Below are 7,623 nucleotides of genomic sequence, written 5' to 3'. Positions count from 1 at the left end.
CCTTCATCCCGCTCGCAATCATCCATTCCTCAATCACTCTACCACGCGCTTTACTCTCTCTGCTGCCTCCACCCTTGCTATACACAAGGGAGAGACGGCATTCGCATCCATACCTATCAGCAGACGCTTTCTCCCGGCCGTCTTACATACTCTGTCCATGTACGCCAAGTACGGCTCGATACACTTACCATACTGGCAATACATGGACACCACATACATTTCGCCAAAGTCCCCCTTCAACCACACACTCACTCCAAGCTTATTCGTACACTCTCTCACGCACATCACGTCTAACCTAAAGTCATTTACCACCACTGCTGCTTTCACCGTCCCACTTTCGCACACAATCACATCCATACCTATGGGCAAGCCCACCACACGTCCATGCCTTTCATACGGTTCTTGCAGCAGTGCTACACTCACTCGACGTTCGCGCATCATCTCACCCAGATCACACATAACCGCATACGCTCTCTGGCAGTTATACTGCACCACATTCACGCACCATTCATTCGTCATTTATTCTCGCTTTCTCTCTCTCTAACGCTCTCACGTATTCCGGACACACTTCGGACAGAACCGAGTGATCACATTTGCTCCCTTTCAGCTTACAGTTTCTACACACACTTTCTTTTTTACAATCTCTCATCATGTGTCCTACACATCCACATTTTTGGCACAGTCTTTCCTTTTCGGTGCATTGCCGCATCATGTGCCCAAATGCGAAGCACTTGTGGCACCTCAGCACACTGAAAAACTCTTTCACTCTAAAGGCCTTCCAATGCACAAACACTCGTCCGTCACTACAGAGCACATTTCTTATTGCACTCGTAACTTCTAATATCACATTTCCGCAGGTTGCATCTTTCTTCGCATTCCTACTCACAACACGCACACGTTCCATAAATACTCTCTCATCCACTCGCCCTTTCAAGCTCCTCTCATACATTTCTCTCATTAACACTTCACTCGCCATATCATTCGGCACATCGTTCAAGATGATCTTTGGGCCTATCTTGCGAGGCAGCTCAACCTTTAGGCCAGCATTCTTAAACTGACCACACTCTCTTATTCTTTTCAACTCACTCTCGCTCATCGTCTCAATCGCTACACCTCCATTCCTCACTTTCCTCACCGCTTTCACACGCACATTCAGTGACTTGCTCACATGCTTCATCATTCTCTCCTTTACTTCCTCACTTGTCACACTCGCACTTGCATCATCCGTTCTCACTATTACCGCATAACTCTTCTCTTTCGTTTTCACTCGTTTTCACATTCACTTTCTGTACCTTTTCAATCACGCTCTTTTTAACATTTTTCGCACTCACGCTCGCATAGCTCATTCCACTTCCGCCGTAGGCTAAATCCCGACTCGCTCGACGCATACACTCATCCAGTTTCCTTTGTATTCTCTCATTTTTGCACAACATTTTCATCATCTGTTCCTCATATTCTCCCACAATGTCCAGTATTTTCTCACTCGCACTCTTTGAAATTTTGTTCGTCTCCGTAAACAGGAATTTACGGAGTCTCGCACCAATTACTCTCATACACGCTATCTTACTCACTTCCGCAACGCTCTCATTCTCTCCCTCATTCATTAATCAAGAACGAAAGTTAGAGGTTCGAAGGCGATCAGATACCGCCCTAGTTCTAACCATAAACGATGCTAGCTAGCGATCCGCCGAAGTTCCTCCGATGACTCGGCGGGCAGCTTCCGGGAAACCAAAGCTTTTGGGTTCCGGGGGAAGTATGGTTGCAAAGCTGAAACTTAAAGGAATTGACGGAAGGGCACCACCAGGAGTGGAGCCTGCGGCTTAATTTGACTCAACACGGGAAACCTCACCAGGCCCAGACACCGGAAGGATTGACAGATTGATAGCTCTTTCTTGATTCGGTGGGTGGTGGTGCATGGCCGTTCTTAGTTGGTGGAGCGATTTGTCTGGTTAATTCCGATAACGAACGAGACTCTAGCCTGCTAAATAGGCGTACCTTATGGTATCGCAAAGGCCCCCGGCTTCGGCTGGCGGGTTTTTACTACCAACGTACAAACAAATCTTCTTAGAGGGACAGGCGGCTTCTAGCCGCACGAGATTGAGCAATAACAGGTCTGTGATGCCCTTAGATGTTCTGGGCCGCACGCGCGCTACACTGAAGGAATCAGCGTGTGTTCCCTGGCCGAAAGGCCCGGGTAACCCGCTGAACCTCCTTTGTGCTAGGGATTGGGGCTTGCAATTGTTCCCCATGAACGAGGAATTCCCAGTAAGCGCGAGTCATAAGCTCGCGTTGATTACGTCCCTGCTCTTTGTACACACCGCCCGTCGCTACTACCGATTGAATGATTTAGTGAGGTCTTCGGACTGGTGCGCGGCAATGTCTCGGCATTGCCGATGTTGCCGGGAAGATGACCAAACTTGATCATTTAGAGGAAGTAAAAGTCGTAACAAGGTTTCCGTAGGTGAACCTGCGGAAGGATCATTAACGTTCCGGAGGTCCTGCTCTGCGTCGAAAGTCCTCTCTTTTGGGAGAGACGCGCGCTTGCAGCAGTCGGCGACTGAATAGACGCGCTGAAAAGGCGCTCTCAGAGAAAAAGAAAATAACGGATTTGACGGAATTTGTTGTTGTGTTTTGATATAACGACGGACGCCGTCGCGCCTCTCTGACCGAAAGTAGTCGGCAAGCAGAGCAGCGCGCCCGGCGGTGTTCGACGACGATTCGGAGCAAGACGCTTCGCGATCACGCTCGTGTGTGTGCCATTCTCCGGCCACACACACACAGAGCGTCGATTCGGCGTTGAGCGCGAACCGGTGGTAACCTATGCCCGCGCACGCGTGTGTGCAGCACCCACGACGTTTGTTGACGCGCGCCCTTCCCGTTGTCGCGGGGCAGCGGTCAGCGTGCCGAGAACACACGGTGTGCGACCGCGAGTGCCGAGCGAGAGGACCCCCATATATTATTATAATATATATATAACACAGAGAAGGGATCGATGATACTTCGACCAATCTGTCAACTGTGTCGGTCCGACGGTTTCTTCAAAGAGCTTCTGCCTCGGCTCTCCCGTTGCGGGAGAGACGCTCCGAACGAGAAACACACAACTCTATCTTTGTGCCGTAACCTTCCCTGGCGGGAGGCGGCGGTCCGCGCGCGTCCTTGGACGCGCGCGGACAGGCTGATCAAAGAGCCACCACGATTATTCTCTCTCTCTCGTCCGAGAAAAGAGACCACGATGGTTGAACGAGAAGCGCGTTTCTTCGCGAACGCAAAAATTTCGAACGATTACCCTGAACGGTGGATCACTTGGCTCGTGGGTCGATGAAGAACGCAGCTAATTGCGCGTCAACTTGTGATCTGCAGGACACATGAACATCGACATTTCGAACGCATATTGCGGTCCACGGATACAATTCCCGGACCACGCCTGGCTGAGGGTCGTTTTAGTACCCCTAAACTGCTTGCGTCCGAAAAGCGCGCACGGCCACGACGCGGGCGACCAGAGAATGGCGCGCGCGTCGCCTGTGCCCTGTGCAACGCTTACAATGGGCGTACGAGCGATCGTTGGACGTTCGCCCGAGGTGTCTGTGCCGCGCCGACCGGCCGCGGTGCAAATCCTGGCGTCGTCTGAAATGACACACCGAAATAATAATAATGAGGAGGAGAAGCGCACAAGCGTGTAAAACGTTGGCGAACGCGCGCCCAGAGAATGCTGCGCGAATTAAGAGGGGGAGCGTGTTTGTGTATCCAAGTCGTGTGTGTACGCGAGAGCCGAGGAGAAATGGGATGAGAGTAAGAGCGCGCGCGAAGGGAGCAACAAACGGCCAAAAAAAGGGTCAGGACGGTGAATGGCACCGCTTTCCCTAGAGCGGCGCGTGCGTCGTTGTCTCCCGAAAGTAGGTAGCGCTTGTCTCACCGTCTCTCCTCTCCGTACATCACACAGACTGACCGGACTGCTCTCGCACTCTGTGCCGCGTCTCTCGGTGCGATAGCGCTCGCGCGTCTTATGCCGAGGCGCCCTTGCCCGCACACATAACGGTATTACGGAGAAATATACGGCGCGTCGTCGTCCGGCGGAGAGAGCATTCGTAATCCTTTACCTCTTTACGGAGAAGGGTTTTGAATCGCGAGCCGACCGCGTGTCCGAGTCCACGAAATTTTCGTAAAGCGAAAAAAGGGGACCGGCGCGCCGCGTCGTGTACTCGTCGAATCGATTCCGCCCGAATTTCGTATATAAAAGAGAAGGGAGAGCCGAGAATCTCGAACCCCGCGATATATCGTCTCCATTACCACCAACGAGTGTGTGTGCGGTTAGCGCCTCGGCGATTTGCCTTCTCGCGTATTTCGTGTGCTGCCGCTGCTGCTCTCTCGTTCGACGCTCTCTCTCTCTCCCTCTTATAATATATATTATAGAGGAGAGACGACGATGAGCGACGCGGAGGAGGCAAACGGCTACGAAAACTCACTATGCGACGACCTCAGAGCAGGCGAGATTACCCGCTGAATTTAAGCATATTATTAAGCGGAGGAAACGAAACTAACCAGAATTTCCTTAGTAGCGGCGAGCAAACAGGAAAGAGCCCAGCACCGAATCCCGCGGTTCCGCCGCAGGGAAATGTGGTGTTTGGGAGGATCCGCTTATCCCGAAGTGCCGCGTCGCGTCCAAGTCCATCTTGAATGGGGCCACTTACCCGTAGAGGGTGCCAGGCCCGTAGCGACCGGTGCGCGCCTCGGGAGGATCTCTCCTTAGAGTCGGGTTGCTTGAGAGTGCAGCTCTAAGTGGGTGGTAAACTCCATCTAAGGCTAAATACGACCACGAGACCGATAGCGAACAAGTACCGTGAGGGAAAGTTGAAAAGAACTTTGAAGAGAGAGTTCAAGAGTACGTGAAACCGTTCAGGGGTAAACCTAAGAAACCCAAAAGATCGAACGGGGAGATTCATCGTCAGCGGCGCTGGCTTCGCGTCGGTCGGCGATGTCCCGCGGAGTCCTTGCGGCTCGCGCGCGGGCACGCTACCGTGCGCCGATGTCCGGCGCTCGTCGTCGTACACTTCTCCCCAAGTAAAACGTCGCGACCCGCTGGGTGCCGGTCTACGGCCCGGGTGCGGTGTCTGTCGCGTCGCCGGTAAAACGGCACGCGACAAACCCTCGGTCGCCCGGCCGGCTGCTCGGCGGTACGCGCAAGGTATCAGGCCGCACTATTCACGGTGCGTCGAGACCGTCGCAAGCGCGCGCCACGGTACTCGGAGGTTACGGACTTCGCGCCGTCCCCGGTCCTGGCCCGCTGTTGGTTACAGTACGGTACACCTTCGACAGGCCTGCGAACGTCTCCCGCGGTCTCGCGGGAGACCGATACCGGTCGGCGACGCTACTGCTTTGGGTACTCTTAGGACCCGTCTTAAAACACGGACCAAGGAGTCTAACATGTACGCGAGTCATTGGGACTTGTCGCGAGACCTAAAGGCGTAATGAAAGTGAAGGTCGGCCCTGGCCGTCGACCTAGGGAGGATGGGCCGCGTCGCGATGCGGCCTTGCACTCCCGGGGCGTCTCGTTCTCATCGCGATAAGAGGCGCACCCAGAGCGTACACGTTGGAACCCGAAAGATGGTGAACTATGCCTCGTCAGGACGAAGTCAGGGGAAACCCTGATGGAGGTCCGTAGCGATTCTGACGTGCAAATCGATCGTCGGAACTGGGTATAGGGGCGAAAGACTAATCGAACCATCTAGTATCTGGTTCCCTCCAAAGTTTCCCTCAGGATAGCTGGCACTCGGCCGTTCCGCACGGAACGCGCGCAAGTCTCATCTGGTAAAGCAAATGATTAGAGGCCTTGGGGCCGAAACGACCTCAACTTATTCTCAAACTTTAAATGGGTGAGATCTCTGGCTTTCTTGAATTATGAAGCCACGAGCATCTTCGGATCAGAGTGCCAAGTGGGCCATTTTTGGTAAGCAGAACTGGCGCTGTGGGATGAACCAAACGCAGAGTTGAGGCGCCCAACTCGACGCTCATGGGACACCATGAAAGGCGTTGGTTGCTTAAGACAGCAGGACGGTGGCCATGGAAGTCGGAATCCGCTAAGGAGTGTGTAACAACTCACCTGCCGAAGCAACTAGCCCTGAAAATGGATGGCGCTAAAGCGTCGAGCCTATACTCTGCCGTCAGCGGCAAGTGGGGCGGCAACCGGGAGCGGGCGTTAGTCTTCTCTCGCGTCGTCACGAAGCCCTGACGAGTAGGAGGGTCGCGACGGTGAGCGCAGAAGGGTCTGGGCGCGAGCCTGCCTGGAGCCGCCGTCGGTGCAGATCTTGGTGGTAGTAGCAAATACTCCAGCGAGGCCCTGGAGGATTGACGTGGAGAAGGGTTTCGTGTGAACAGCCGTTGCACACGAGTCAGTCGATCCTAAGCCCTAGGAGAAATCCTATGTCAATGACGGCGTACAATATACTCGAGTGTCGAGAAATAATAATAAATATTATACGAAAGACACACGCCCGTCGGGCGAAAGGGAATCCGGTTCCTATTCCGGAACCCGGTAGCGGAACCGCATACAATTCGGGCCCTCGTAAGAGTGTTCGTCGGGGTAACCCAAAATGACCTGGAGACGCCGTCGGGAGATCCGGGAAGAGTTTTCTTTTCTGTATAAGCGTTCGAGTTCCCTGGAAACCTCTAGCAGGGAGATAGAGTTTGGAACGCGAAGAGCACCGCAGTTGCGGCGGTGTCCGGATCTTCCCCTCGGACCTTGAAAATCCAGGAGAGGGCCACGTGGAGGTGTCGCGCGGTTCGTACCTATATCCGCAGCAGGTCTCCAAGGTAAAGAGCCTCTAGTCGATAGAATAATGTAGGTAAGGGAAGTCGGCAAATTAGATCCGTAACTTCGGAATAAGGATTGGCTCTGAGGAGCGGGGCGTGTCGGGCTTGGTCGGGAAGCGGGTCTGGCTGACGTGCCGGGCCTGGGCGAGGTAAACGGTCGGCGTTCTCGCGCCGGTCCCGGGATCCGAGCTCGGTCCCGTGCCTTGGCCTCCCGCGGATCTTCCTTGCTGCGAGGCTTCCGTGGCGGCGCGAGCCGTCGTGGTCGTCCTCTTCGGCCGCCATTCAACGCTCAGCTCAGAACTGGCACGGACTAGGGGAATCCGACTGTCTAATTAAAACAAAGCATTGCGATGGCCCTCGCGGGTGTTGACGCAATGTGATTTCTGCCCAGTGCTCTGAATGTCAACGTGAAGAAATTCAAGCAAGCGCGGGTAAACGGCGGGAGTAACTATGACTCTCTTAAGGACTCCGTCCGGGCGACCGGCGGATCCATGTGCCATCCCCACCTCCCCGTGGTGAGAGTCGGGCAACGCTGGCGAAAATTTCGACCGGCGGCCAACGGGGCTCTGGCTTGGCGGGGCGCTTGCGCCTCGCTTGGGTTCGTGGGGTTGCCAGCCCCTCGAGCCGACATACGACAGGCACTTCAAAAGAAAAAGGATATTCTCTCCGGCGGCAGCCTCGGGCTGCCGGTCCTGTCGTGCATTCGTCCTCCTCTCCTGAACCCAGCCCTGGTCCTTCGCGACAGCCTCCCGCTGCGGCTCGTCGTCGACAACCGCCCTCGGCTGTCCCTGCCTTTGAGTCCCCGCATGCCTTGCC

General features: G+C 54.6%; 1 non-coding gene and 2 pseudogenes across 1 annotated transcript; all 3 read left to right on the top strand.

Annotated features, from left to right (window-relative positions):
- Positions 1 to 1,747: 1,747 nt before the first annotated feature.
- LOC146721003 (small subunit ribosomal RNA) lies at positions 1,748 to 2,476 on the top strand (annotated as a pseudogene; the record flags this gene model as incomplete).
- An 807-nt stretch (positions 2,477 to 3,283) lies between these two features.
- Positions 3,284 to 3,438, top strand: LOC114936394 (5.8S ribosomal RNA). The gene has a single exon (XR_003820693.2). It is a non-coding gene; the product is annotated as a 5.8S ribosomal RNA (ribosomal RNA).
- A 1,055-nt stretch (positions 3,439 to 4,493) lies between these two features.
- Positions 4,494 to 6,824, top strand: LOC146721002 (large subunit ribosomal RNA; annotated as a pseudogene).
- Positions 6,825 to 7,623: the final 799 nt, after the last annotated feature.

This window comes from Nylanderia fulva, unplaced genomic scaffold (genome assembly GCF_048542155.1).
Source record: "Nylanderia fulva isolate GAGA-0341 unplaced genomic scaffold, ASM4854215v1 Scaffold569, whole genome shotgun sequence".
NCBI classification, from domain to species: Eukaryota; Metazoa; Arthropoda; class Insecta; order Hymenoptera; family Formicidae; genus Nylanderia; species Nylanderia fulva.
The sequence above is the reverse complement of the archived record's forward strand: the minus strand, read 5'-3'. Positions and strand labels throughout refer to the sequence as shown.